This window comes from Carcharhinus amblyrhynchos, unplaced genomic scaffold, assembly GCF_965287045.1.
Source record: "Carcharhinus amblyrhynchos unplaced genomic scaffold, sCarAmb.v2.hapA scaffold_562, whole genome shotgun sequence".
In the NCBI taxonomy this organism is placed as follows: Eukaryota; Metazoa; Chordata; class Chondrichthyes; order Carcharhiniformes; family Carcharhinidae; genus Carcharhinus; species Carcharhinus amblyrhynchos.
In genome coordinates, this window is record NW_027650302.1 from 33,475 (window position 1) to 46,676 (window position 13,202).

A 13,202-nucleotide genomic window follows, 5' to 3' on the forward strand; every position below is an offset into this window, starting at 1 on the left:
TCTATTGTTCCATTGCAAGCAGCATTCCATAGACATAAACCCCTTCTTCTGAACCAGTTTGCAGATTTGCTCATGTAATGCTGGATTTCCAGCCTTTTAACACCTCTGGACAGTAATTTCCAGAGAAACATACATGCTACAACAGTAGAACATCAGAGAACGAGTCACTGGCAGCTCTCGATCTCCAGACTTCAGAGACAGAGGCCGGAATTTCACTGGCAAACCTGCCCCATTTCCACGTGGACTGCAGCGACTCAGTCAGCACCATCTTCCCAAGGGGCAGTTAGAGATGGGCAGTAAATGCTGGTCTTAGCTGGTGACACCCCACATCCCGTAAATGAATGAACCAAAAACACAAATACAAAGATACGCGCTATACAAAGTGTACCATTCGTAGAGTACATAGGAGAGAAGGATTTGATTTGATTTATTATTGTCACATGTATTGGGCTACAGTGAAAAGTATTGTTTCTTGCGTGCTATACAGACAAAGCATACTGTTCATAGAGTACATAGGGGAGAAGGATTTGATTGATTATTGTCACATGTATTGGGATACAGTGAAAAGTATTGCTTCTTCTGCACTCCTCAGACAAAACATACTGTTCATAGAGTACATAGGGAGAAGGATTTGATTTATTATTGTCACATGTATTGGGATACAGTGAAAAGTATTGCTTCTTCTGCACTCCTCAGACAAAACATACTGTTCATAGAGTACATAGGGAGAAGGATTTGATTTATTATTGTCACATGTATTGGGATACAGTGAAAAGTATTGTTTCTTGCACGCTATACAGACAAAGCATACCGTTCATAGAGTACATAGGGGAGACGGATTTGATTTATTATTATTACAATGCTTTGGTATACAGCACTTATTACCAAAAAAGGAAGGCCAGCCAAAAAAAATTAGGTAGAGGATAGAGTCTGTGCAATGAATAGTTTGCAAGCAAGCAAAAAAAAACCCAGTTGGTGTGAGCCAGCCCTCTTTGATTGACAGCTGATCTGGGCTGGGGAGATGGGGGGGGGGGGGGGTGGGGGGAGCCGTGTCCCCTCCCCCCCCCTCCCCTGACTGGCGGAGCCAGAGAGCGAAATGATCGGGCCGGGGGGGGGGGGGGAGGTGTTGAAGAAGTAGGAACTTCGATCGGCCACCCGCGCACCCCTGTGAGTGGGCGCCAGGCGGCAGGTGGTGGAGTCCGCACCCGTTGGGGAGGGCGGGCGGGGCGACCATAAGCGAACCCCGGAGTTGGTTTCCCCGTCTCTCCCCCCCCCCCCCGCCCCCACCCCGCTCTGGTGGCCGCCCTCGAGCAGCGGGCGGACGTCAACAGAAGCCGAGTGGCGGGCGGAGGGAGAGGATCTCCTCAGTCGGCAGCGGGAGCCAAGAGTGGGGAGATTTTTTTATATGTTTTAAAAAAAACACCACCAACGACAACATTTTTATGACTTTACCCTCATTTTCCCGTCGAAAGGTGAGTAGAAGCAAATAAATCGAGGGATGCGGTTATTTTTCGTGGGGTTGAAAAATTGAGACTAAAATTAGGGCACGGTTGGGGGGGGGGGGGGGGACAAAAAAAAAGGACATCAACTTGGTCACCAGTTGGTTAAACCATCACCAAACTCTTCATTTTTAAACCTCAAACCTCTCTCTCCCTCACGCAAAATGCAAAGAAGCACATCTTTATGTGGGCTCTCTGAAACAAAAAACTGCTTTAATTTGATCCACAAAAAAACAAAACACCAAAATTTTGACCATTTTTCATCTAATCTTGCTTTTTTTTCTCTCCCTTCTTGACCTGGATGCAACTCAACACATTCTCTACTGAATGAGATCTTTTCCTACCCCCACAGCCACACACCCTTTTTAAAAAAAAAAATTCCCTTCTCTCTCTCTCTCTGTCAATTTTCATGGCCTTGCAAATTTCGATTAACTCAAGATTGTCTTTTATTTTGCACAATTTTAGGTTTGTTTTATTGGCCTGAATGCAACTCAAGGTTCCCATTTTCTGTTTTGCACAGATTGAATGAGACCCACACCCTTTTTAAAAAAAAATCTCTCCTCTCTCTCTCTCTCTCAATTGTCTTGCAAATCTCTTTTAACTCAAAATTGTCTTTTATTTTGCACAATTTTAGTTTTTATTGCCCTCAATATTTCCATTTTCTGTTTGCACAGATTGAGTGAGACCCTTTACTCACCCCCCCTACCAGCCGCACACCCTTTTTTTAAAAAAAATCCCTTCTCTCTCAATTTTCACGGTCTTGCAAGTTTCTTTTAACTCAAAATTGCCTTTTATTTTGTGCAATTTTAGGTTTTTTTTATTGACCTGAATGCAACTCAAGATTTCCATTTTCTGTTTTGCACAGATTGAGTAGGAAAGGGTCTAATTCAATCACCCCCCAACAACCCTTTTTAAAAAAATCCCTTCTCTCTCAATTTTTATGTCTTGCATTTTATTTTAACCCAAAGTTGCCTTTCATTCCATAGAATCCCCACAAGGCAGAAAGAGGCCATTGGGCCCATCGAGACTGCATCTAGGCCCTAACCCCTTATCTCTATACAGAAGTGATCTTTCTAACCTATGCATCTCAGGACACTAAGAGGGCAATTTTAGTATGGCCAATCAATCTAACCTGCACATCTTCTGGACTGTGGGAAGAAACCGGAGCACCCGGAGGAAACCCACGCAGGCTTCGTACAGACGGTGACCCAAGCTGGGAATCGAACCCGGGTCCCTGGAGCTGTGGAGCAGCGGTGCTAACCACTGTGCTGCCTGAAAGCCCTGACCGCAACTCAAGATTTCCATTTTTTCCCTTTCCTACCCTTCCACCACACACACACCCTTTTAAATCCCCTCTCTCTCTCAATTTTGGTGTCTTGCATTTTATTTTGACCTAAAGTTATCTTTCATTTTGTTTTTTTCTTTACCGCACACACCCTTATTTTTAAATTCCCATCTCTCACAATTTTGATGTCTTGCATTTTCTTTTCACTCCAAAATTGCCTTTCAGTTTGCACAATTTTCTTTTCTTATTGACCTGAATGCAAGTCAACATTTCCACAATCTTTTTTGCACAGATTGAATGAGACCCTTTCATTCCCCCCCCCCAACCCAACCCCACACACCCTTTTTAAATTCCCCTCTCCAATTTTATTTCTTGCCTTTCTTTAAACTCAGTTGTTTCTGACCCCCCTGTGTCAAATTGCTTTATTTCCTCCCCCTTCCCTCCTCCAGGAATCAGAGAAAAATTGATGCTTATATTTCAGAATTTATCCTTTTTAAAACCATCCATTCTGCACCTCCCCTTTCCTTCCTTTTGAGGCCTTGCTTGAGTGTGAGGGTTGGGGGTGTGGGGGGTGGGGGGGGCAGTTGGCTTTCAGGTTTGTGTGTGTGTTTTATTTAAATAATATGCTTTTATTATTTTCTGCCCCTGCATCTCCTCCTCCTTTTAAATTCCTATATTTCTTGTCCTTTTATCCATTTTCGTGAATTAGCATGTATCCTGTTTTATCCCCCTTTTGTACTCCTCCCTTTTTTTAATCCCCCTTTTCTGTCAAATAAGAGCTTGCAATTTCCTTCCAGGCTGCTTTTCCGTCTGTGCTTGTGAATAATGTGCCCCCATCCCTTTACCCTCCCCCCTCCCTCTCTTCCCTGCCAAATAATTTCCTCGCCCTCTCTCTCTCTCTCTCTTTCTCTCTCTCTCCCTCTCTCTCTGCCCCCATCATTTCTCTAAGCACTTCTGTCTGCTTACCAACGATTATGTGTGTCTGTAATGTATTTTTTTCAGTTAAATGCTTTTCTTCTTGCCTTTCTGGGGACGCTTGATGCTTTTGAGCTGGGTTTATCTCTTTCCCTGGTGTATGTCCATCAGTGTGTGTGTGTCCCTGAACCGAGGGGTAGGTAGGTAGGTCGGTAGTCCCTGCCCTTGTCTGAGAATCTTTTATTCGAGTGGTGTGATTTCACCCAGTGAGTGTGATCGCCAGTACAGGGTTAATGGTTTCCGGTCCTTTGTGTAATTTCCTCTCGGTTTTTTTTTCTCCCCCCCCAAAAGCAAAAAGGAATTGTTTATGGTGAGAAAATATTTTGCATATTTTTAGCCCACTTGGGGAGCATTTGAACATTTACTTGATCTAATGTCTGATTTTGTCTGTGGGCTTTTGGTTTCCAGCTCACCCTCTCTCCACCACCCCCCCCAACCCCCTTCATTTGGGCGACTCTTTTCCTGTTCTCCCCCCCCCCCCCCCGCCTCCCTCCCCACCCCGATGCATAATTTTCCTGTGCAGTTTGAGCTGGAGCTTTCAGATCCTGCTGAGCCCGTTGGATTTTTCTTTTTGTTTCACGTTCGTTTGTCTGAGCCTGGGCTCCGGTGCTGTGAGTGATTTCTTTTCTCTTCTCGTCACTGGGCTGTCTTGTCGCCTCGGCTGAGAGATTCTCAAAGGGTTCGGTAGTTGGGTGTTGCGTGTACGGTGGAGGGGCACACAGTGGTTGGCACCGCTGCCTCGCAGCAGACAAGGGAACCCGGCTTCGATTCCGGCCTTGGTCTGTGTAGTGTTTGCACGTTCTCTCTCTCTCTCTCTCTCTCTCTCTCTCTCTCTCTCTCTCTCTCTCTCTCTCTCCCCCCCCCCCCCCCACCCCGTGTCTGTGTGAGTTTCCTCCCTCACCCCAAAGATGTGTAGGTTAGGCGGATTTACTCCATTAAATTGCCCCTTGGCGTCCAAAGACTTGCAGGTTAGGTGGATTGGCCGTGCTAAATTGCCCCTCAGTGTCCGAGGATGTGCAGGTTAGGGGTGGGGGGTTAGCAGGATGAATATTGTGGGGTTACAGGGATGGGGCCTGTGTGGGATGCTCTGTCAGAGAGTCGGTGCAGACTCTGTAGGGATTCGATGGATGTGTTTGATTTCCCCACCCCTTGTGTTTTTAAAACAATGGCGTGAGACGAGGGTTTTTTTTTTCTGATTTCTTCTTTACGCCAGCTTTCAGTTGAGGCGGGGAGGTGGGCACGCGCGATACCAAACAGTTGGAGCCACTCAGCCCACCCCTCCCCTCCTCCCTATCGTCTCGTAGAGACTGCTGTTTTCTGAGTGTGTTTTTTTTTAAAAACGTTTTGGTCTACCTTCCTCATTTTCCAAAATGTACTCCATTCCGGGTTGTGTTTCACTTTCAGCCTGGGCGGCACTCTGTTTGCATCGCTTCGTAACCTCCTCTTCCTCATTGTGATGCCTTGACAAGCTTAACCCAGCCACTGCCTGTGTGGAGGTGCCCTGTCACTGTCTGCCCTGACCCTGGCAAACCCCACCGCAAGGGACAATGGCAGGTCGTGTTTATATAGTGCCTGTGTTGGACCAAACACCCCCCCTGCCAGGCACTTCACAGGGCCGTTATCATATCGCGTTTGACAGTGAGCCACATAGGGTACCAGAAACACGTTCCAAAGGGGTCGCCTTTAAAAGGAGAGGGAGGGAAATCCCAGAAGCTTTGGAGTCCAGCAGGAAGCTGGAGGCATTATCGGAGAGGATGGAGATCGGGGTGGGGGGATAAGACCAAAGGAGCAGAATTAGGCCACTCGGCCCATCGAGCCTGCTCCGCCATTCAATCTCGGCTGATATTTTTCTCATCCCCCATTCTCCTGCCCTTTTCTCCATAAACCCTGATCCCCTTATGAATCAAGAACCTATCTATCTCTGTCTTAAAGACACTCAGTGACCTTGCCTGGTGGAATTTACAGAATCCACCCTGTTCCCGTGACCCCACGTATTTACCCGGCTAATCCCTCTGACGCTAAGGGGTAATTTAGCACGGCCAATCCGCCTAACCCGCACATCTTTCAGATTGTGGGCGGAAACTGGAGCGCCGGGAGGAAACCCACGCAAAAACGGGGAGAGGGGTGGGGAGAGCGTGCGGACTCCACACGGACAGTGACCCAAGTCGAGAATCGAACCTGGGTCCCTGGCGCTGTGAGGCTGCAGTGCTAATCACTTGTCTGCCCTGCGGGGACAGTCTTGAAGCTCTGGGAGGGTTATTGAGCTGGAGGAGGCTGCAGAGATGAGAGGGGGGTGGGGAGAGGAGAGGTGCCGGCCATACTGGGAATTGGAGAGAGGGCTGAGACTTTTCTTGTGCTAGTTGGACCCTGATTTTTCTGCTTCTGCTGTGACTGGTTGGGGCAGGGGTGGGGAAGCTTTTGCATTTATTTGAACACAGGACTGAGTGCTGGCTCTATGTTGTGAGGGATTTTTAGATCTTTTACTGAGTCCTGACCATCCTTTGCCCTCTTGATGTGTCTCCCAGTGGGGCCCTGGTGCTGTAACACAGGTGCGTCTCCCGGTGGGAAGATTGGCTGAGCGTGGCTTCCATTGGCACTAGTCGCGCCGTTGTGATGCAAGTCCCGGCTGAATATGGCTGAGACACTCTGCGAGGTGGAGTCGCACCTCACTCCTTCATTCGCGGACCCATTGCAGCTTTCCATTGCTCGGCATCAGTGCGAGGTGGAATCGGCCATTGGCACCAATGTGAAACCTTGGAGTGCAAACCCTGCCCTGGGCTTTGGACTCAATCCGTCGCTGCTTCGCGGCACGGAAACAGGCCAGTTGGGCCCAACCGGACTGTGCCGGTGAGAGTCTGCTCCACCTGAAGCCTCATCTCATTAAGATCAGAAGAAGCAGGAGTTAGCTCTTCGGCCCATCAAACCAGTAGGATGGTGCTTGGGGCCCCGTGAGGATTTTCCGTGATCTTATAGAATGGGCTGGAAAGACCTTCTCCAGCTCCGACAGCCCTACGATGGTGGTCTTATTCCGCTGTCGTGTCTCGATGTCCGTGCCTCCCTTAACCCTTGAACCCCCTTTCCGCCCCACCCGTGTCAATCAAATACAACTCCACCTTGGAAGATATTCGATGACTCAACCCGCACTGCTGTCGGGGGAGTGTGTTTCACACACGAATGACCATCTGAGAGAGAGAGAGAGACACCACCACCACCACCACCACCACCACCCCCCCCCTCCCCCCCCCCGTCGTCTTAACCTGGGCATTCCTAAATCTCCCAGGAGGGGGGAATAGCCTCTGTGTCTACCTATCAAACCCCCTTAGAATCTCTCATCTCAATAAGATTGCCGTCCATTCTTCTGAACTCCAGTGAGTTCAAGACCAAGTTAGAGTCGTGGGATCCCTACCGGTGCAGTAGGAGGCCATTCAGTCCATGGGGTCTGTACCGACCATAATTCCATCCAGGCTCTATTCCCGTAACCCCACATATTTACCCTGCTAGTCCCCCTGACAGGAGAGTCAATTTAGCGGGGCCAGTCCGCCTAACTTAATCAACCTTTCTCCATAAGACATGCCTCTTGGTGCCTGGAAATTTGGCATGTCATCTATGACTCTCACCAACTTCTACAGATGCACCATAGAAAGCGTCCTTTCCAGTTGTATCACAGGTTGGTACGGGCTCCTGCTCTGACCAAGACCGCAAGGAACTGCGAAAGGTTGGGAACGAAGCCCAGTCCATCTCACAAACCAGCCTCCCATCCATTGACTCTGTCTACACTTCCTGCTGCCTCGGGAAAAGCAGCCAGCATAACCAAGGATCCTACATGGCGGATGTTCTCTCCCACATTCTTCAGCCGGGAAAAAGCCTGAGGTCACATACCAACCAACTCAAGAACAGCTTCTTCCCTGCTGCTATCAGGGAAGAATGGACCTACCTTGCATTAAGTTGATCTTTCTCCACACCCTAGCTATGACTGGAACACTACATTCTGCACCCTCTCCTTCTCTGTGCACGGTATGTTTTGTCTACACGGTGCGCAAGGAACAATACTTTTCACTGTGTGCTAATAGATGTGACAGTAATAAATCAAATCAGACCAGCCAGGTAAACCTTCACTGGCTTGTCTCCAAAGTGAGTGTGTCATTCCTTGGATAATGTGACCAAAACTGCACGCAGTATTCCAGTTGCAGTCTCACTAAGCTGTAGTGTTGTAGAAAGACCTCCACACTTAGATAATCCATCACCCTTGCATTGAACCATTTTGTTGACCATCATCTAGTGGTGATGGTGGGTCACGAGGTGCCCCTTGCTGTCTCCTGTGCCGTGGGGTAAGGGTTCTCAGGCCTCAGTTGCTGTATTTGACTGAAGTTTGATTGGATTTTTTATTGTCACATGTATTGGATTACAGTGAAAAGTATTGTTTTTTACGCACTATACAGACAAAGCATACTGTTTGTAGAGAAGGAAAGGAAAGAGTGCAGAATGTAGTGTTACAGTCATAGCTAGGGCGACAGGAAAGATCAGCTTAATGCGAGGTAGGTCCATTCAAAAGTCTGACAGCAGCAGGGAAGAAGTTGTTCTTGAGTCGGTTGGCACGTGACCTCAGACTTTTGTATCTTTTTCCCGATGGAAGAAGCTGGAAGAGAGAATGTCCGGGGTGTGTGGGGGTCCTTGATTATGCTGGCTGCTTTTCCCCGAGGCAGTGGGAAGTGTAGACAGAGTCAATGGATGGGAGGCTTGTTTGAGTGATGGATTGGGCTACATTCATGACCTTTTGTAATTCCTTGCGTTCTTGGGCAGAGCAGGAGCCCATACCAAGCTGTGATACAACTAGAAAGAATGCTTTTTATGGTGCATCTGTAAAAGTTGGTGAGAGTTGTAGCTGACATGCCAAATTTCCTTAGTCTTCTGAGAAAGTAGAGGCGTTGGCAGGACTTCTTAACTATAGTGTCGGCATAGGGGGGACCAGGACAGGTTGTGGGTGACCTGGACACCTATGAATTTGAAGTTCTCGACCATTCCTGCTTTGTCCCTGTTGATGTAGACAGCAGCATCCCCTACATTATACTTCCTGGAGTTGTAGAAACGTAGAACATAGGAGGATGCCGAGGAACCTTCATCACGATCATGGCACGATTGCCCAACTCAATAGCCCAGTTTGGCTTTCTCCCCAATAACCATCGATCACAGAAATGTAGAAGATAGGAACAGGCTCGATAAGTCGATGACTATCTCCTTTGTTTTGTTGGTTGGGCCAGGAAGTTGTTGCTTTTGAGACGGATTTTTGTACGTGTGTGTTTGAGGTGAAGGGGAGAGAGAGATGGTGGGCAGGCGAGAGATATGGGAACATAAGATTGAATCTGGAGGATGCTTGGAATTGCCTGCTGGGTTCGTCAACGTAGCAGTTAGGAGCGAGAGTCAGCAATTCACCCCTTCCAGCCAGTTCGGCCGTTCTATATGATCGTGGCTGGTCTCCATCTCATCCTAATTCCAATTCCCTGCCTTTCCCTCATAGCCCTTTATCCCGCGTTTGATCGAATATCGATCAATCTCTTTAACGGGGAAAGAGGAGTGGAGAGTGGGGTTTGCCCCGTCAGCCTCTGCGCTGCCCCCAATGTAAAACTAATTAGTGTGTGGATAGGGTCCCTCTGTCTCCAGGGACTGGGAATCCTTACGGCTGCATCCCTGTTCTCCTGAGCTGGGGATTAGCAGTCCTGGGCTCTTTGACCCCACGACCTACCATATAATCCCCAATTACTTGGGAAATGAAAATCATAGAATTCTGATGGGACAGGACAGTACATTTGGCCCATTGAACCTACTCCGACAACCATCCCAACCTGGGCCGATATCTGTAACCCACTTATTTAGGCTGCAAATCCCCCTCACAAGGGGGCAATTTTGCATGGCCAACACACCTAACCTGCACATCTTTGATGCCCCAAGGTCCTTTACAGTGAACCAAATATGCTTTCTTGGTGGGGTGGGGGCTGCAGTAATGTGATGGGTGTTGGAGTGTAGGAAACGCGGCAGTGAATTATTTACACAGCAAGATCCCGCACATAGCAGTGACACCCCTCCCCCACTCGTTCAGAAGCTCACTGCGAGCCTGGGGCACGGTCTTGGATGTCCTTGCTATGCACCCCATTTTAATTTCAGACTAACACATTTCTAGATATTGGCAAAAAACAGAATGTGTTCTTGACAAATACATTAATGGGATGGGGAAATGGTTCATTCGGGCAGTTTACACTCAAAGGCGCCATCAACATGTAATACAACATGCAGACTTGATAACCTGCATTCTGGGCGGCGCACTGCTGCTTCTCAGCGTCAGGGACCCGGGTTCGATGCCCGTCTTGCGTCACTGTGCAAACTTCACGCAGACATTCTCCCCGTGTTTTCATGGGTTTCCTCCGGGTGCTCCAGTTTCCTCCCACAGTCCGAAAGATGTGCGGGTTAGGTGGATTGGTCATGCTAAATTGCCCCTTAGTGTCCAAAGATGCGCAGGTTAGGGGGGATCGGCCATACAAAGTTGCCCCTTAGTGTCCAAAGTTGGGCAGATTCGGTGGATTGGCCGTGCTAAGTTGATACTTCGTGTCAGGGGGATTAGCAGGGTAAATAGATGGGGTTATGGGGATCATAGAATCCTACAGTGCAGAAAGAGGCCCATCAGCCCATCGAGTCTGCACCGACCACAATCCCACCCAGGCCCTACCCCCCCGTATCACTACATATTTTACCCACTAGTCCCTCTAGCCTACACATCTCAGGACACTAAGGGGAAATCTTTTTGTATGACCAATCAATCTAACCCGTACATCTTTGGACTGTGGGAGGAAACCGGAGCACGCGGAGGAAACCCACGCAGACACGGGGAGAATGTGCAGACTCCACACAGACAGTGACCCAAGCCGGGACTCGAACCTGGGTCCCTGGCGCTGTGAGGCATCAGTGCTGACTACTGTGCTGTCCACAAGGCCAGGCGGCAGTGGCAGCTCATGCTGAGAGTCTCGAGGTGTCTGCTGTTGGGGTATATAATTCATTCCAGCAGCATCCCCAGGGTGACGGGTGTGGAATCAGGATCGGCTGCCCCTCAGCAGCAGTGGGGGGAGGGTGGCAGGGGACATCAGTGGCTAGCTCAGGGTCCGAGCTGCGCTTGGGACTCAGAATGCCCGTGGACAAGAGAGAGAGCCACCGAGTTAGAGACAGGGGTCACAGCAGGGTTAGACACTGCCTGGACCTCAGTGCTAATGAGGGTCACGGTCTTGGAGGAGGAGGGAGCTGATTACTTTCAATTTGATTTATTATCACGTATTGGGATACAGTGAAAAGTCTTGTTCCTTGCGCACTATACGGACAAAACATAACATTCATAGAGTACATAGGGGAGAAGGATTTGATTTATTATTGTCACATGTATTGAGATGCAGTGAAAAGTATAGTTTCTTGCGTGCTACACAAACAAAGCATACTGTTCATAGAGTACACGGGAGAAAGAAAGGAAAGAGTGCAGAATGTAGTGTTACAGTCATAGCGAGGGTTTAGAGAAAGATCAACTTAATGCGAGGTAGGTCCATTCAAAAGTCTGACGGCAGCAGGGAAGAAGCTGTTCTTGAGTCGGCTGGTACGTGACATCAGACTTTCATATCTATTTTTCCAACAGAAGGTGGAAGGGAGAATGACCGGAGTGCGTGGGGGTCCCTAATTGTGCTGACTGCTTTTCCCTGAGGCAGCGGGAAGAGCAGACAGAGTCAGTGGATGGGTGCGTGGTGGACTGGGCTACATTCAGTTGGTAGTTCCTTGCGGCCTTGGGCAGAGCAGGAGCCCATACCAAGCTGTGATACAACCAGAAAGAATGCTTTCTATGGTGCATCTGTAAAAAGTTGGTGAGCGTCGTTGCTGACATGCCAAATTTCCTTAGTCTTCTGAGAAAGTAGAGGCGTTGGTTGGATTTCGTAACGATAGCGCCTGGCAGTTCACTGCCAAGCCTGGTTTGAAATTTAAACCTGGCAGTTCGACTCCGATCAAGGCATTGTCCTGAGGAATGAGCCAGCCGAAATGCATCTTAATTCCAGCAGTCCTAGAGTTCTGCACGACTTATTGAATTTAAATTTTCCCCAGCTGTGTGGTGGGGCTTGAGCCCACGTCTCAATCGTTAATTCAGGCCTCTGGATTGTCAGTGTGCTAATGTCTCTGAAACACTGCTGTGTCACGTAGCAGGAGTGTGTTTTACTTCCTCTTGGGAGGACTGTAACTTGCGGCAGCATCGTGGCAATAGGGAACTCAGCAGCAGAGTGTTGACCGGGCGTACTGCCCTTTAACATCCAATGGATGCCTCCAGATACCGCGGTGTTTCTTTGGTTTAGCGATCTAGGGTGTGGGGACAGGGTCCAGTGACTCTCCTCCGTGGCAGCTCTTTCCGGAGTGTTTTTTATATCCTGAGGCCGTAGGCTTGTTTTATACTCGGCCACCAGTGAAGAGGAGGCAGTTTAAGAATTGATCCCGTTAGCTCTGGGGTTTGGAGTCACGTGTGGGCCTGACCGGGTAAGGACAGCAGATTTCCTTCCCTCGGGGACATTAGTGAGCCAGATGGGTTTTTACAACTATCCATGGTAGCTGCCATGGTCACCATTACACAGCCATCTTCACCCTCTCTTAACAACAATCTGAGGCCCCTATCTGCTTCAAGAAGACAACCATCACCCCAAGCAGCGTGCCTTAATGTCTATTATCTGGTGGCTCTGACATCCATCGTTATGAAATGCTTCGGAAGTCTAGTCATGGCACAAATCAATTCCAGCCTCCCAGATTGCCTGGATCCATTAGTTTGCCTACCACTGCAACAGATCTACAGCAGACGCCATCTCCCTGACAGAAGAACATAATAGGAGAAGGAGTAGGCCATCTAGCCATCTGACCATCAGGCCATCTGACCCTGCACTCAACTCTGGAACAACTAGATAACAAGGACACCTATGGTGGACTTCTGTTTATTGACCACAGCTCAGCTTTCAAGACAATTATTCCCATGAAACTCATCTGCAAACTGGACCTTGGTTCCTCCCTGGATCCGGAACTACTTAATCCACGGGCCATAATCAGTATGGATAGGCAACAACACCACCTCCCACAATCATTCTCAACACCGGTGCCCCACAAAGCTGTGTTCTCAGCCCCCTACTTATACAACCTATGATTGTGTGGCCTAATTCCCCTTCAACTCCATTTTCAAGTTGACTGATGACGCCACCATAGTAGGTCAGATCTCAAACAGTGACAAGATAGAGTACAGGAATGAGAGAGAATCTGGTGAACTGGTGCCGCAACAATAATTTCTCCCTCCAATGTCAACAAAATGAAGGAGATTGTCATTGACTTCTGGAAGCGGAGAGGAGAACATGCCTCTGCCTACATCAACGGGGATGAAGTAGAAAGGGTCG

At 48.6% G+C, this 13,202-nt stretch overlaps 1 protein-coding gene across 3 annotated transcripts in view; it reads left to right on the forward strand.

The window, feature by feature from the left end:
- The first annotated feature begins 1,346 nt into the window (after positions 1-1,346).
- Positions 1,347-13,202, forward strand: part of LOC145339599 (guanine nucleotide-binding protein G(I)/G(S)/G(T) subunit beta-2) — a 69,759-nt gene continuing 57,903 nt past the window's right edge. Inside the window, exons 1-2 of one of the 3 annotated variants that reach the window (XM_080184097.1) lie at positions 1,347-1,472; positions 4,051-4,069. The gene's annotated coding sequence lies outside the window, so the exon portion shown is untranslated. Of the gene's footprint in view, positions 1,473-4,050; positions 4,070-4,264; positions 4,371-13,202 lie in introns of those variants that run through there. The other 2 variants (XM_080184095.1, XM_080184098.1) reach the window with 2 other exon arrangements.